The sequence below is a fragment of the Mchenga conophoros genome, linkage group LG3 (assembly GCF_057382185.1).
Source record: "Mchenga conophoros isolate Kocher_MC1m ecotype Shallow Benthic linkage group LG3, M_conophoros_male_GT1.1, whole genome shotgun sequence".
Classification (NCBI taxonomy): domain Eukaryota; kingdom Metazoa; phylum Chordata; class Actinopteri; order Cichliformes; family Cichlidae; genus Mchenga; species Mchenga conophoros.
Genome location: NC_140528.1, coordinates 15589108 through 15600718, shown reverse-complemented (window position 1 = coordinate 15600718; position 11611 = coordinate 15589108). Strand labels below are relative to the sequence as shown.

General features: G+C 43.2%; 1 protein-coding gene across 2 annotated transcripts in view; it reads right to left on the bottom strand.

Annotated features, from left to right (window-relative positions):
- Positions 1-11162, bottom strand: part of LOC146577421 (NACHT, LRR and PYD domains-containing protein 12-like) — a 60775-nt gene extending 49613 nt beyond the window's left edge. The window contains exons 1-6 of one of the 2 annotated variants that reach the window (XR_014889465.1): positions 11025-11162; positions 7689-7824; positions 5797-5873; positions 3853-5680; positions 2782-2942; positions 60-233 (exon numbers count right to left, since the gene is read on the bottom strand). The gene's annotated coding sequence lies outside the window, so the exon portion shown is untranslated. The remainder of the gene's footprint in view (positions 1-59; positions 234-2781; positions 2943-3852; positions 5681-5796; positions 5874-7688; positions 7825-11024) is intronic. The other variant, XM_085254221.1, reaches the window with a different exon arrangement.
- Between the last annotated feature and the right edge of the window lie 449 nt (positions 11163-11611).

Genomic DNA, 11611 nt, shown 5'->3' with positions numbered 1-11611 from the left:
TTTCCAGAGACTCTTCATCAGCTGTCAGCACCACCCACTCACTCCATCACTCTACTTACAGCAGAGTCTCCAGTCTGTAGTCTGGACTCTGCTGAAGATCAGACAGCTGCTTCACATCTGGATCCTTCAGGTTGTTTCCCAACAGGACCAGCTCTCTCAGATGGGAGGGGTTGGACTTCAGTGCTGTTGCCAGATAATCACAGCTGATCTCTGACAAACCACAGAAACTTAATCTGTATAAAGAATGAAAGATGTAAGTTTATTAGACAAAGTGTGAGCTTGAAATCATTCAGTGTTTCATCATCTGTTCAGAGCTGAAGAAGGTTCAGAATGTAGAAGTTTAGAAAATGGAAACTCCAAACAGCTGAAGCCAACAGGAAGCAGCTTCAAACAGGAAACTGTGCAGAGTTTCAGACTATATGTCCTGATGCAGCCAGTTGGATTTTGGAGATTTGAATCTCTGTTCTGTGACTAAGTCCTTGAATCATTTCTTCCAGTTGGTCCAACAAGACAGACTAAATGTTGGACATGTGTTGTGGGTCCATTAGGGGAGCTTCTAAATGTGATGTCATGGCCCCTCTGGGTCTGTCAGGTCACAGGACTGAAGAGAGCTCAAACTGGGCACACAGTTGTTCCAGTCTGGACCAAAGACTCTATACTGGGACTGAGGGACTGCTTTGACTGCACCCACTGGGACTTTTTAAAGGCTCATGTTCTCACATAGATCATCGATTTCTACTTACATTTCTTTCTGGGAAAAATGGTGATTACTTTGAAAACAGGTATGCCCAGGTACGTACGTTCTTTTAGAGCAGAGCTACAGATTAAAAATGCCCAAGACGAAGCGGTCAAAGTCTGGCTGTACTTCACAGCAAGAGATGCAAACTCAGCAGCCTGCAACAAGTGCTTTAAGGTGATACTGTGCAAAGGAGGTAACACCTCAAATCTGATGAAACACCTGGTGACGCATAGGGTTTTTTTAAAAGCCGAGAAATGCACCGTATTTGATAGCTTGCTGCAAGACCGAGCGCATCTACTGCGGGTGTGGTGCCTGTTATCTGACAGTTATCTGAGTTAGCAACATCCCCCAAGAACCCGAAGAGGAGAGTCCTGGCCCCTAGCCCTGCCAGTGGAGCAGAAATGATGACGGATGATGATGGCAGCAGCAGCCGTTCTTCTCTGCGTGAGTAGCTTAATGTTGTTTGTGTGTAATTTACGTTGAGTAGGCTAACCACGTTATTAAATTAATGCATGTAAGGTGAACTAGCAAACATCGTCGTAGTTACATGCAGCTGTCTTCTTCTTTGATGACAGATACTCCCTTCACCCTGGCCAAAAAGGCTAAAATGACAAAAGAAAAAGTGGAAAACAGCTAAACATGAGAGGTTTTTGGACAGAGTTTGTCTTTTTTCCCCATTCTTTAAGCACCGGTTTGAGCACCGTTTAAGCACCGGCACCGTTTCAAAAGTACCGGGTTGGCACCGGTATCGGATAAAACCTAAACGATACCCATCCCTAGAAGTCAGTGATGATGGTGCTGTGGCCCCACCACCTCCACCTCTTTGTAAAGGAACTAACTGTAATCTGAAGCTTCAAATGGAACTAAGACTTCCTCCACTAGGTGGCAGTGTCTGATGAGAAAGTGTTAGTGGACCTGGCCTGGAGTCAGAAAGAGGAAGATTTAGGATTTGGGCTGAAATGTGGAAAAGTGGTTCGCACTAGTGCCTTAAAGCAAGAAGGTCGTAGGTTGAAGCTTGTTGGCCTTTCTGTGGAGGTTGGATGTTCTCCCACAGTCCAATGAAATGCTGCTTAGGTTCATTGATGCTTCTAAATTGGCTGTAGGTGTGGATGTGAGAGAGTGCTTCTCTGTGTCTCTCTGTTGGCCCTGTGATGGACTGCTCACCTGTGCAGGTGGACCACGCCTCTTGCCTATGACAGCTAGGGCACAGGCTGCAGCCCTGTGAGCCTAAGCTGAATAAACAGTTAGCAAAAATGATCCATAGATGGCCTGAAATCCCCCAGTTAGCAGTTTGGTAGATAGCTATGACATGCTAATCCCATCCAGCAGCTGTATTCTACCTGTAAGCTGATCCCTGCTGAGCCAAAGCACTTTTTCATATACAAATTACAACCTTTAATAGAAACCTATTGGTCAGCATCTTATTAGCCTGCTGTTAGCTTCATTCCACAGAAAACTGAGAGAAACTAACAGAGTTGATAAAGAATAAAGAGAAATGTGCTGATTTAAAGCCTTTGAAGTGCTTCAGATGATCTCTGTCCACTTCTGTCCACTCATTCATTCATGTAAGCTTTCTAATGCAGCTTTGATCTTCACAGTCTGCTTCATGAAACTCATTCTAACCCTGAATGTCAGAGTGTTCCTCCTTCTCTTTCCCATCATTCATGCTGGCAGTGGAGGAGATTTGGATGTTGGACTGTGTTTTGGATGATGTGTGTATGTTTGTGTTGGACTGCTGTCTGTAAAGCAAACGCACATTTTGCTTTGGATTTCAGTGTCAGACAGACTTTAAGGTGGAATGAAGAGTTGGAGAGTTTCACAGTGAATTATCCAGTGGAGGATTTTTCTTCTTCTTTGAAGGTTTGAAATGTGAACATTGTTCTGCTGCAGTCAATGGACTAAACCAGAGAAGAAGAAAACAGACTTTACCATGAAGATCCTCAGTGTGGATCAGTATAATATCAGCCTGATGTCTGCAGTTTAGTGTCAGCACAACTTTCACATCATATTCATCTCAGCACAACTAAAACATGCTGACTGACCTCAGAGTTTCAAGTCCACATCCTGGACTCTCCAGGAAACCACACAGATGCTTCACTCCTTGTTGTCGTACAGGTCCAGCTCTCTCAGATGGGAGGGGTTGAACTTCAGTGCTGCTGCCAGATAATCACAGCTGATCTCTGATAAACCACAGAGACTCAATCTGTATAAAGAATGAAAGACGTAAGTTTATTAGACAAAGTCAAAGGAGCTTGCAAAGACCTGGATGACTGAGAACCTGAGACTGAGACATATTAGACAAGAAAGATAGCAACTGAAAATAAAATAAATTCATAATTATAATAAAGGTCAATCAAATGGACCAATATGGCAAGGCCATGATGATCCACTTGGTAAAATAAATCAGCTTGGCATCTTTCTTGGCCTCAAGACAACAATTCTGATGGCTATAGATCCAAACGAGACAAAAAAAAAAAAAGAAAAAAAAAAAAGAGAGTGGACAGGTGACCAAGGTCAGCAACCAATCAGAGAGCTTCTGTTTGACCCACAGTCACTGATGATGACTGCACATAACCAAGCAGTGTGTTACTCTGATATCAAATATGGATCCTGCTCTTATAATAATGATCATCAGATGATATTATTGTGTTATTTTGTAGCTGAATACGATGTTTGTGTGATTATCAGTGAAAGAAGCAGTGAGGAGGATGGAGAGAGAGAGAGGACAGAGGGTGAAGTTAGAAACACTAAAATGATTTTTCATGGATTTCATGGATGATTTGAGTGATTTCCAGCAGGACACTTAAACATGTCAGTGGAAGTCCTAAAGAACATATTCACTGATATGAAACGTGTCATTGAACAGGATTAATATCAGTGGAAACATGGTGGAAACAGCTGTGACTGCATGGATGTGACACACTTCAAATCTGTTCTCCACTCTTGGATTTGGGATCCATGGAGCTGCTGCTGAGTCTGTACAATAAAGGAATGGTGTGGAAGGTTGCAGCGTACGGACACAAACACTTTGTGGTTACAATCTGATTTTATTTTCAACATTAAACTACCAACCTACACTGATTAATGATGTTAATGATCACATCTGGACTCACCCAGCCTTTCTGCAGTTCCTCACAGCTGGAATCAGTCTCTGTCGTCCCTGCACTGATGTGTTGTACTTCTGCAGGTCCAACTCATCCAGAACCTCCTCTGACATCTGCAGCATGAAGGCCAGAGCTGAGCACTGGATGTCAGAGAGTTCCTTCTTTGATCTGTTCTCTGACTTCAGGAACTCTTGGATCTCCTGATGTACTGAGAGGTCGTTCATCTCCATCAGACAGTGGAAGATGTTGATGCTTCTGTCAGGAGAGATTTTATCAAAGTTCATCTTCTTCAGGTTGTTGATGACTCTCTGGATGGTTCCTGGACTGATCTCTGTCTGACACAGCAGACCTACTAAGAGTCTCTGGTTGGACTCCAGACAGAGGCCATGAAGGAAGCGAACAAACAGGTCCAGGTGGCCATTTTTACTCTGGAGGGATTTCTCCATGGCTCTCCTCAGAAATACATCAAGTGATTGGAGATCTGTGTTATCAGAAACACTGGAAATCCTCTTGGTCAAAGATTTTGGTTCAAGGAAGTCCTCCACCACCTTTGTCTTCCTGTTGGTGTGACAGTGGAACATGTAGACTGCAGCCAGAAACTCCTGAATGCTCAGATGAACAAAGCAGTAGACTGGTTTCTGGAAGATCACACACTCTCTTTTGAAGATCTCTGTACAAACTCCTGAGTACACCGAGGCCTCTGTCACATCCAGACCACACTGCTCCAGGTCTTCTTGGTAGAACATGATGTTTCCTTTCTCCAGATGTTCAAACGCCAGCCTCCCCAGCTTCAGAAGAACTTCCCTGTCAGCCTCCATCAGCTCCTGTGGACTCGTCTCATGTCCCTCATGGTACTTGTTCTTCTTCCTCTTTGTCTGAACCAGCAGGAAGTGTGAGTACATGTCAGTCAGGGTCTTGGGCAGCTCTCCTCTCTGCTCTGTAGTCAACATGTGCTCCAGAACTGTAGCAGTGATCCAGCAGAAGACTGGGATACTACACATGATGTGGAGGCTCCTGGATGTCTTCATGTGGGAGATGATTCTGCTGGACAGCTCTTCATCACTGAATCTCCTCCTGAAGTACTCCTCCTTCTGGGCGTCAGTGAAGCCTCGTACTTCTGTTAGCCTGTCAACACATGTAGGAGGGATCTGATTGGCTGCTGCAGGTCGGGAAGTTATCCAGACGAGAGCCGAGGGAAGCAGATTCCCCTGGATGAGGTTTGTCAGCAGCTGGCTGACTGATGACTTATGTGTGACATCAGACAGCAGCTTCCTGTTGGTGAAATCCAATGAAAGTCTGCTTTCATCCAGGCCATCAAAGATGAACAAAAGCTGAGAGACAGCCAGCTTCTCTGCTGTGACCTTCTGTAATGTTGGATGGAAAACATGGAGCAGCTCCAGAAGACTGTACTGCTCATCTCTGATCAGGTTCAGCTCCCTGAATGAAAGCAGAACCACCACACTGACATGTTGGTTCTCCAAGCCCTCTGCCCAGTCCAGAGTGAACTTCTGCACTGAGAAGGTTTTTCCAACACCAGCCACGCCGTTGGTCAGAACCACTCTGATGGGTCTCTGTTGGTCAGGTAAGGCTTTAAAGATGTCCTGGCACCTGATTGGAGCGTCATGGAGGGCGTCCATCTTGGAAGCTGTCTCCAGCTGCCTCGCCTCATGTTGGGTATGAACCTCTTCACTCTGTCCCTCTGTGATGTAGAGCTCAGTGTAGATGGTGTTGAGGAGGGTTCTACTTCCTGTTTCATCACTTCCTTCAGTCACACGTTCACATCTCCTCCTCAGACTGATCTTATGTTCATCTAAAACCTCCTGCAGACCAACATCTGCTGAAAGAAAGAAAAACAATGAGACTAAAGAGAAAGAAAACTCTTCAATGTCTGAACAACACAACAAGTCCAGTTTTCAGAAATGAGTCCATCAGCAGACAGATGTTCAGTCTTACTTTGTACACAGCTGCTCTGACTGGCTGTCTGCAGTCCAGCTCTGCTTCTGGATCTTTCTCCACACTGTGCAGAAGCTCTGATGGTGACACAGAAAAGTCACAGTGGAGATACTTCTGTCCACCTTTGATTAGACTCATTATAAAAAGGAAAACAAAGTTTGAACACAGTCATGTTTCCAGTTCACTGACTTACATTTATTCCATGGACACTCACTCTAACCTGAAGCACAGCTACAACCCAACATTGTTGAGGCCTCATCGCCTCCTTTGCTGACTGTAGAGGTTAAATATGCAACAACCAACAAATAAAAGAATTTGGTTCATTTCAAAGAAATTCACACGGTGACCAAGTAAAGTAACCGTAGTAAAGGAGACAACATCCCGTTGATGGTGGGATTATTTGAAAGATTTGCTTTAGTCACGTCACCAAATGCAGTTGAACCACCCGTGGATCCATGTTTGACCATTCTACCACTCTGAGTTCTGCTTTTGAATCATTTTATTATTATCATCATTCATTTATTCATTCTTTGGAGGGGGGCTATTTCCTAATGCCGCCCTAATAAGCTGATGTTCAAGGGGAAATATAACAGGAACTCTTTCAGTGTTATTCATTAATAAATTAACAGATAAACTGTGAAGAAGAAAAAACTGAGATTTAAAGGAGAGAGTGAGAAACTTGATCATCCATCCTCATAATACATGTTTATCAGTATCTGCTGTGACCATACTGCAGTAATAACTACAAGTCTACATTTCTGTGACTGTTGATCAATCACAGCAGGAATCTGAGCTCATCTCTGCACACAGAGCAGCTTCAGCTCTGGGATAAACTGCTCGCTTCATATCCTTCTCAGCTCACAGACACTCATCCTGATATTTTCCTTTAACATTTGATGGTATAATTCATCTGAGTTTACACTTTATCTGCATGAATACAGAAAAACAGACCAAAAACACCAGAAACCATCAGTTTCACCATGTAGAATATATTGTTGTTTCCTTGCTTTTAATTCAGAGAAAAACTGATTTTGATTTTCTCTGTTCTCTTTGCCACAGCCCATCCCAGCATCAGCTGAAGCAGCTGACTGTCACAACACTGAATAACACTTTAGGAGGAATTTCAGAGGTCAGTAAAGCTCCAGTTTCAACATCAGTTAATTAATCATAGTTCATCATAAATGTGAACCTGGCTGGCACACATGTTAATGTTAGCCATTTAAATATTAGCAGTTAGCTGAGGCCACAAGAAGAAGAGGCCCTAGAAGAACAATGGATGATAAGATTAGATTTTCAGGACTAGGCAGAGACGTGTTTTCCTTTACTGTCTCTTACAGAGGAGGGAGCAGATACCAGACGAGGTCACGGAGGTACGGGGAGGATTCGCAGCAGACAGCAAGACTGCCACGTCCATGCGAGAGAGCGATGGCTACGATAATCTCTGTTTTTGTCTCCCTATATAATGTTGTACAGCCCATGTGAGGGTTATCCTCTCTGTGAACCAGATGCTTGATTTCACACAGAGGTCCACCAACTGAATTTGATCAGTTATGGAACGATTTACCTCGACAGGCTCCTTCACTCGCTGCTTTTAAACCTCCTTTAAAACACACTTTTACTCCCTGACCTTTGACCCAGTGTGACATGTTGACTCACTACCTCAGACAGCTTAAAAATAGTCTTTTTGTTTTTTGGTGCTGCCTAAAAGAACCGTAAAATATCTGTCCTATATACAGTTATGTTCATATATTTTTGTGCTACATCAGGAAACTCACAAACATAGTTTGTAATATTTTAATCCTTATTTTTAAAACTGTTTTTGTCATTTTTCTTCTCCCATTGCATCAAAAATCATTATTTACACTGAATAAATGAGTCAGCAGCTCTCTTACATTGTTGCTGCAGGTTCATTACTGAACCATGGAGGTTGTTCTTTGGACCGGTCACTCCTCACAGACACACAGCTGGATGCTGCAGATCCTGCTCCATCCTCTTCCTCCATCTTCTCGATGTCAGGGTGGAGTTAGTCTGAGAGGCAAACACACACACTCAGAGGTGCTGTTGTACTGGAAGCATCACACTGACGGGTTTCTAAAGTTCTCATTGATCATTTCATGGAGTTTCTGTGGTAAACACTGTCCTGTGACGTATGTGTTATGGTGAGGGTCATGAGGGCTAACCCTCCTTACTCCTCATATTTCAGCCTGAAGCACAATAACAGCCTAAACCTAACCAAGAGGCTGTAACCTCAAAGGGACTTCATGGTTAGAAATAAAGGTTCAATGAAATGAAGCATATCATCAAAACATGAGTTCCAACTTTAAAAGAAGCATCCACACGATGACGGCACAGCAGAGGAGCACTTTCTCTAACACACTGATTCAGTTCCACTGACACAAGGACACACACAGGAAGGCACACACACACAAGCCTTTATAAGAAACAACACAATCATCTGCGCTTGACTTGTCAATCCAAGTCCTTAGCCCATGAGCCCGCGGTATCAGACCACAGATATTCCCTTACTTTGAAAAAATAAAGCCAGTTTTCAGAACAGACCTGATGTTTATGCTACACACTGTAAAAAAAAAAAACGTTGCTAAAACTTAAAAACTCAAAGCAACCGTTTTTTTACGTTTTACGTTTATGTTTTTAGGTTCTGATGGATAACTTATAATTTCAAGTTTAGGAGATAAGTTGCTTTAGCTAATGTTTTTGTGTTGACAAAATTAATAATTGTCCTTTTTCTCAACTCATATATTATTGTTTTGGCAACGTATTTCCTTGATTATATTGTTAAACAGGCTCCTGTTTAACAATATAATCAATATCTGCCCACTGAATACATTGCAAAGTATTTACTGGGCAGCACGTAGTATGTAGATCATTGAAGGAAGAAAGTAATGAATTTGTGCACAAAGCAGATGAAACAGTGTGTGTGACTGTGTCTGACGTCACTGTGTGTGTGAGCCACAGAGAGGTGTGAAAGACAAACATCCAAACTCAGCCTGCAGTTCTGTTCTGTGATTCTACATTTGACTATCCATTGAGTTTGGTGTGCACTTCTGCTTTGTTCAGATGCAGGAGGTAGAGCTGGTCACCTACTGATTGGAAGGTTGATGGTTCGATCCCAGGCTCCTCCAACCTGTGTGTCAAGTATCTTAGGCAAGATACTAACCCCAACTTGCTCTCTGATGGATCCATCGGAGTGTGAATGCACTTAGAAAACACTGAATACAGATAAAGTTCTTGTGAGAATGGGTGTGATTGGGTGAATGTGACATGTTTTATAGAGCGCTTTGAGTACTCCGGGAGAGTAGAAAAGCGCTATATAAGAATCAGTCCATTTACCATGAAACAGCCGGCGACGTATAGCATTTTGTAAAAGCCGAGAAATGCACCGTATCTGATAGCTTGCTGCGAGACCTCACACCGAGCACATCTACTGCGGGTGTGGTGCCTGTTATCAGACCCGGAGTTAGCAACATCCCCCAAGAACCTGAAGAGGAGAGTCCTGGCTCCTAGCCCTGCCAGTGCTGCAGAAATGTTGACGGATGATGATGGCAGCAGCAGCCGTTCTTCTCTGCGTGAGTAGCTTAATGTTGTTCGTGTGTAATTTACACTGAGTAGGCTAACTACGTTATTACATTAACGCAAGGTGAACAAGCAAACACCGTCGTAGTTACATGCGGCTGTCTTCTTGTTTGATAGAGTGAAACCATATATGCCCTATAGCTGCAAAAAAAGCTAACATTGTTATCTTTTTCCAAAAAAAACAACTAAACATGAGCGGTTTCAGGACAAAGTTTGTGTTCTCCATTCTTTAAGCACCGGTTCCAACCAAAGGAGGTATCTTGTATCAACAGAAAAGGCTAACTTGGTTATCATTTTGCAGAAAAAAAGAGACTGCTAAAAATAAAAACATGAGAGGTTTTTGGACAAAGTTTGTGTTCTCCATTCTTTAAGCACTGATTCGAGCACCGATTAAACACAGGCACCGTTTCAAAAGTACCGGTTGGGCACCGGTATCGGATAAAACCTAAACGATACCCATCCCTACTCCTAACATGCCTCCTTCCTCCTCTTCCTTTTCTTTCAGCCATCAATAGCATGACAGTCTTATTCATTATGATCCACGCATTTTATTTGGTAAAGCTTTAGTTCAGAAGGCCCTTACTAATGCAACACTCCCCATTTACCCAGGCTGGCACTTGGAGTACACTGGCTTGTGGCCCCTTGTGCCAGCATTAGTGCTTTCATCCTTTCTGCTGCTCACAATTCACCGATCACACTTTGACTATTACCATTAAAACAAGAGTCAGATAATTTATTATCAGAGCTACGATCCTTTAAATATTAAAGTTTCATGATTCACGTGTGGATGTTGCATAAGAAAAGCATGATGTATAAAGTATAAGTGTTTCTGACCAGTTGTTCATGTTCCTTCATTTTCCCCTGAAAGTTATCAAATACTGTCCAACAGACTGATGGCACAGCAGTGCAGAGGCTGCAGAGGCTGCAGAACCTGCGTCTGCATCGGAGAGCAACATGGGGTTAGTATCTTGCCCAAGGACATCATGCAGACTGGCATTAAACCACCAACCTTCTGGTTAGCAGATGACCTGCTCGACCACCTGAGTTCCAGCCACCTCATCAAAGTGACCAATCACATTAGAATCCTGTCCTGCTTTGGGCTCCGCCTCCAAACCATCCAAAGCGGTTTTATTTGCACCATGTATGCAGGTAAACTCAAACATCCATTCAGCTGCTTCAGAAGGAAAATGTCAGGTTGTGGTTTCAGTCACAGGAAACTCACAGGTTAGAGTCCAGCCAGAGGGCTGCTGTTGTTTATCTGTAAAGTCTTTACATTTACAGAAATAAATAATTATGTGGACACATCTGGATCATCAGCAAACATGAAACCAGGTGACCACCAGGACCAAGCTGACTGCTGACACAGAGTTCATACTCTAACTCTAGCTGCTCTGCTAGCTAAGTGAACTGATGTTAAAGGTCAGAGTAAAGAAATGACGTGATGCTGCTGGGAGTGACACCACAGACTAGCAGCATTTAGTTACTCAGCATATAATGCAGTTAATCTGAAATCTCTTTTTCTCTCTGAAACAAAGTGACAGCAGACTGAGTCAAAGACAGAAACCTTATTTAAACACCAAATATTCACCGGCTTCACTTCCTGATCCAGGAGTCAAAGAGGACGTTGCACTTACTCAGCTTCTTCCCATGAACGTCTTCCCTCTGCAGCTCTGCTGTCTGGACCAGGTCTGTGTAGAAACAGAGACAATCTTCTGCTTCATCAGTCCTCTGTGTCTGCAGGCTGAAGTCACATTAAACACTTCACACCAGCAAAGAGTCTGAAGCTCAAAGGTCAAAGATCAGCTGCTGCACCTTGTGTGATATTGTTTGATCAATAATTAACCTGCAGCAGGTTTCTGCTCCAACTCCAACACACTGAACAACCCTGAGAACAAATCAGAGGATGTGGGTGTGTCTGCAAGCTTCAATAGTATTAAACACCTCACACCAGCAATGAGTCTGAAGCTCGCAGGTCAAAGGTCAGCTGCCACACTCTATATAATATTTCAATATGTATACAACCTGACTGCGGGCGTGTGTGCAGCCATAAACAGTTTAAACATTAAACACTGAACCATAAAAGAAGCTTAAGCTGCAGCTCACAGGTCAAAGCTCAGCTGCTGCAGCCAGTTATGACTTTACATAAATCATCATGTTTTCCCTCTCAGCACTTGGGCTGTTTTGACTCAGCTACACTATGGCAAATGGCCAATGGTTCCAC